At 45.0% G+C, this 6,000-nt stretch overlaps 1 protein-coding gene across 1 annotated transcript in view; it reads right to left on the minus strand.

The window, feature by feature from the left end:
* Positions 1–6,000, minus strand: part of UBASH3A (ubiquitin associated and SH3 domain containing A) — a 28,541-nt gene that overhangs the window by 17,831 nt on the left and 4,710 nt on the right. The window lies entirely within an intron of this gene.

Consider the following 6,000-nt stretch of genomic DNA (forward strand, 5'->3'; position numbering starts at 1 on the left):
ACAGTGGTATTTTCTCCATTGTAATAAGTATACTTACATGTTGTATCATACGTGTAGATATTTTAACTCTTGCCTTTTATAGACAGTCTACAGCCAATGCTCCCTCTAAGCTGTGGGGTCTTGTGAGCAAAAATTCGACTTTATGAGCTACTGGCATTAAAGTTGTGAGCAACCGATTTGGCTACTGCATAAATTAGTTTGCTCTGGAGCCATCCTTCCTGAGTGAAGACAAAAATGTATGAGGAGAAGGCTAAAAAACTGTGAGCTAGCTCACACTAACTCAGCTTAGAGGGAACACTGTCTACAGCCAGCTGCCACCTTCTTGGATGAGGAGGAATCTGAAGAATCAGGCCCCACACCAATGGAATTCCCATCTGAGCAGCCAGATCTGGTAGCAGACCCAACAGGGGATGCATCAGGAAGTGAGACTGCTTCCCAGTCATGGCTGGGCTGCTCAATCTTCTAGGAGGAGAAAGAGCTTTAGTTCTCTGGTAACTGGTAACCTGTGCTTGCTCCTGAAGCCTGGGACCCAGACCCCTATATCCTGCACCTGTTCCCAAGCCTTGGAACTGGACCCCTGCACCCTTGATCCTCCTATCCTGACCCTTGGACTGGGCCTTCAGATATCTGACTCTGGACTGGTTTGTAGGCCTTGCTCCTGTGTATTTCTGTACTTGTTGTCATTGTATTTGTGTATTCTGGAAACCCTGGGTAGAGCAACAGCACCAGGCTTAGCCCTGAACATGACAACAGCAACTGTACAAGGACAAACTCCAATGTAACAGAAACATTTCGGAAGAAGATACTGAAACGGTGTCTTAAATTAGCCAGCAGACCATCTAAGAATAATTCCTTTTTTAACCTTTTGTGTGGCCTCTGGTACTCAGTACTTTTTGTGTTTTCCTACCAAGGTCTCTCCCCTTTTTTTTGCTCTCTTAGCCAACAGGACCAAGGCAGCTGCCCTGCCCCCCCCCCCCAATGGCCCATGGCCCTGTACCATCAATGGGAAAGCAAAAAGAAGAAGAGCAGATTCTCACTGCTGCTGTTCATGCCCACACTGCTTGGGGCTGCTTGTGCCTACACTGTTTGGTTGCCAGGTCTTCTACTATGGTGGGAGTCCACCCACTGACAATCCCCACTGCTCACTGCTACTCTGTCAGCTGATAGGAGCAAAATAAACCAGAAGTGTTATGGTTTTACCATAGAGTTTCCAATACGATTGCCAGATCTTCCCTGGCTACTGGTGGGGGCTGGAGGGGTGGGGTTGCCAGATCCAGGTTGGGAAACTCCTGCAGATTTGGGGATGGAGCCTGGGGAGGACAGGGATTTCAGTGGGGTACAATGGCATAGAATCTACTCTCCAAAGCATCCATTGTTTCCAGGGGACAGATCTCTGTAGTCTGGAGATGAGCTGTAATTCTGGGGATTCCCAGGTCCCACCTGGAGGCTGGCATCCCTAATCTCCAGAGAGACATGATGTTACTTTCAGGTTTTCCCTGGGAGTGATCTAATGCCTTCATGCTGATTGTGCCCCCATTGAGCATTTACAAGGCTTCACTGCCTGCTGGCAAGAGCAAAAGGCACTGGGAATTTGCTTAACAGCTGGTCCCAAGCTCTGAGTGCAGAAATAAACTTTTTAATTTCTCCTTTCCTTTTTGAATTGCTAAACTATAACCCAATGATACACAATCCTAGAGAAGCTAAAAGGAGATAATTTCAATGCATGCTTTTTTAGAATCAAGCACCAGCTCAAGGTGGAAAAAGCTAACTTTTCATTATGACCATCACGAGATGGGAGAATGCAGATAGTAAAGCACAAAATCTGATTATTAGTACACTGACTAATTCCCAATTGGTGTATATAAAAGGACAAGAAGCTGCAAAAGGGATGATTGAAGCCTTAAGAAAGGTCTACAGAGAACAAGACCAGGCTAGCAAGATATCTTTCTTTGGAGAACTTTTCTCAATTAGGCTACAAGAAAGTGGAAATGCAGAAACCCATATAGAAACATTATTAAAACTAAGGGATAAACTTGCCATTGCTGGTAAAGTGCTAGATGAGGATTTAAAAATTGGACTGTTTCTAAGTTCCCTACCTGAATCTTATTCTGCATTCATTTTAACATTTAATAGAAAAGATTCTAAGTTGGAGGATGTTCTGGGGCTGATAAGAGCTGAGTACCATAAACAAAAGGGCTATCATGATCAGCACAAAAGCAAGAGTGATTCAAGTTATATTGTCTGAGATACCAGGGCAAGGGAGGCAGGAACTAAGCCAACTGACCACAGAAAGCCCAACCCCAAAGACAAAAGAAATGTTCCTCACTGCTTCAGTTGTAACAAGGCAGGTCATTTCCAGAGGAAGTGCTTAATAGAAATAGTAATACCAGCACTAGCAAGCAATCTCACACTTAAACACAGATACAGAAGGATTTCTCCCAAATAAAGCAATTTAATTATTTTGTTATCTCATTTAGCACAAACAAATGAAAGCACAAGCTTTAGCTCATTGATAGTGGTGCTTCCATACATATGGCATCAGATATCAATTTTTTTTAATGAACTAGACACAAATGCTTCAGGAAAAGTGCACCTTGCCAATGGAGATCAAGTAGACATACAAGGGCCCCGTTCACACGAGACGTTTTGGGCCGGGAGTGGGCCAGATTGGAGACGGAGCAAACAGGCGCGATCCCACGCCAACATCTGGCTGGCGTTGCGCTCCCGTCTCCGATCCGGCCCTTCCCCCGATGAAAGGCGCCGCAGCCAGGGGATCCGTGAGATCCCGCCGCGGCGTCTCAACTTTGGCACGGCTTTTAAAAGCCGCGCTTTTAGAGGCTTTCCCCCTGCCGTGTGGCAGGGGCCAAGGAAAAGTAAAAGTTATACTAAATTGCAAACAGGTCATGGTGGAACTGAAATGACTGCAGATGATGTTTTTATACAGTCCTGATTTAAAAGCAAATTTGCTAATGTGCCCACACTCTTACAAAAGGGATTTGCCATACACTTTGTGAATAATGTATGTATTGTCTTGCACCAAGGTGAGCTATATTCCACAGATGCTCTCTGAAATGAAGTCTCTGAGCTAGACTGCCAGGAACCAAAGGCCTGTACAGCCAAGACAACTTGGAGATTTGCTCATTGTGACCCAGAAGCCATCTTAAAACTACAAAGGACTTGGTAACAAGCAGGCTCGTAGCTACAGTGGGGTATCTCAGGGCCAGGCCCCCTGCCTTACCACCCAGGCCTCCTGATTTCCCATCCAGCCAGCCCTGGTAACAAGTATCAGTATAAGTGAGTGTGCCAATGATAATCAATTGAGTATAACTTGTATAAAGGGAAAGGCAACTTAGCCTTCTATTCCCAAACAAAGTTAGTGATTTTCTAAGCAATTATTTGAACTAATTCACACTGACTTATGGGGGCCTATCAAACCAGCATCAACCAGAAATATTATCTGTTATTATCTTTTATTGATGTTTTAAAAACTTATGCTGTGTGTTATTTGCTGAAGGAAAAATCAGAAACTGAGCAGAAGTTGAGAGACTACATTGCCATGGTTTTTAACAAGTTCAACATGGAAGTCCAAGCCATCCAGTCTGACCATGGTGGTGAGTACACGTCTAGATTAGGGCAGGCATTCCTAAGGGAACATGGAATCCAGCACAGAATTACTGTACCTCACATACCAGAACAGAATGGGGTTGTGGAGCACAAGAATTGCTCTATAATGGACATATTCAGATGCATGCTACTTAGGTGTTCCCTACAGACACTGGGGAGAAGCTGCAATAGCCACAGTTTATCTGCAAAACAGATTGCCAATCAAAGCCACGGAGAAAACCACTTATGAATTATGGCATAACAGAACACCAACTGTAGAATTCAGAGTATTTAGATCCAAGGCCTAAGCCCATATACCTAAAGAAAAGAGATCCAAACTAGAACCAAGACCTGAAGAAGGCATCTCTGTAGGCTGTTCTCCAGAGAGCAAGGGATACAGAATTCTAGACCCAAACATTAACCAAATTACCATAATCAGTTCAATGAGTGACCAAGGGACAACCAGACTGCTGTGACAGGTGACCGTCCAGAGGGAGATGGCAACAACCAGCTCCTGGTGAATCACCCAGATCCAACGGATGCAGTCGCTATTCAGACACAACCAGATGGTCAACCAGAAGAGATGAAGGCGGAAGTGCCTGAACCAGCAGCTGAGCCAGAGGAGCCAAAGACCTCTGTGGAGGCAGATGAGACCTCAGACACTCAGACACTCATTGCAGGCCAACAAGAGTGTTCCAGCTGAGAAACAAGCCCACCTCACAAGGATGTCACTACTACACAAACCAATGTCAATGGCTGAATTACAGCACATGCCTAAACCAGAAGCAAGTGGAGGAAAGCAGCACAAGAAGAAATGGATGCACTGCATAAGAACAACACACGGACTTTCATCACATTACCTAAGGATTGAACGCAAACCAGAAGGAGGTTATCTTCTTAGTCAAAAGCAGAAGATACTGGAACTATTGCAAAGCCTGGGTCTGGAAGCTGTTAATCCAATGCCCACCACAGTGGAATCCAGCTTCTACAAAGAAAAGGTATCCGATAAATCACTGCCAGACAACAATAACTACAAAACTGCCATGGGCAAGCTTCTATACTTAGCAATGACAACAAGACCTGACACTGCAAGGTTTGTAAGTATATTATCCAGAAGGGTTAGCACACCCACCACAAAGGATTGGACTGCAGTTAAAAGGATGATGTGGTACTTAAAGGGTACTGGACACTTTAAACTGAGACTACGAGCAAGTAAGAATCCCACACTGTTGGGATATGCTGATGAGGAATGGGCTGGACAAACTTCAGACCTAAGGTCCACTAGTGGTTATGTATATTTCTATGGGGGTGGTGCTATAAATTGGGCAAGTTTTAAACAAGAAATTGTTGCCCAGTCATCTACTGAAGCAGAATCTGTATCTGCTTCTAATGTGTGCAGAGAATTAGAGTGGCTTATAATGTTACTGAAGGATTTGGATATTAAGGAACCTTTGCCAGTTCAAAAGCTAGAGGGTAATCAGAGTTGCATAGCCTTCTCTCTTTCAGAAAGGAACAGTGTGTGAACAAAGCACATTGGAATTAGGAACCAGTATGTAAGGGTCCTGCGGGGTCAAGGTGTTGTCAAGCTACACTACTGTCCCACTGAGAAAATGACAGTGGACATTTTTGCCAAACGGTTATCAAACAAATACCAAGGCCTCAGGACAACCTGAACATTGTGAACCTTGAGGGCATACACAGTCAAGAAGGAGTGTTGGAGTGAGTGACTCAGCATTCCTGGATATGGGGAGGGGGAGCACGGCATCACTCTAAGGGTGTACAGGTGTTAACTCCTTGAATGGGATGCCTCTCTTCATCTTAACCTGGGAGCTGCCCTCTGACCCCTCCTCTCTCTCTCACTTTGTCCTTTCAGTCACTCAACATTGCTTTCCATGGAGACACATGTCTCTGCAGGTATCTCCTGCAGATACAATGCCCTCATACTCCCACACATATGTTGCCAGACAATCTACAGCAACCTGAATGTGAACTGGATCTACTGGATCTACTTGCATAAATGTAAGTTGGATCTACTTGCATAAATGTAAGTTGTCTTCTTCTTCTTAAGAACATAAGAACACAAGAGGCCCATCCAGTCCAACACTCTGTGTCACACAGTGGCCAGAAATACCAGTGGCATCAGGAGGTCCACCAGTGGGGCCAGGACATTAGAAGCCCTCCCACTGTTGACCCCCCCCCCCAAGCACCAGGAAGACAGAGCATCACTTGCCCCAGAGCCCCTATCTATACCTTGTGGCTAATAGCCACTGATGGACCTCTGCTCCATATGCTTATCTAATTCCCTTTTGAAGCCGTCCATGCTTGTATCCGTCACCACTTCCTGTGGTGGCTTCCCTTTCTTCTTCTTCTTCTTCTTCTTCTTCTTCTTCTTCTTCT

This window comes from Gekko japonicus, unplaced genomic scaffold, assembly GCF_001447785.1.
Source record: "Gekko japonicus isolate JY-2015 unplaced genomic scaffold, Gekko_japonicus_V1.1 scaffold1906, whole genome shotgun sequence".
NCBI lineage: Eukaryota > Metazoa > Chordata > Lepidosauria > Squamata > Gekkonidae > Gekko > Gekko japonicus.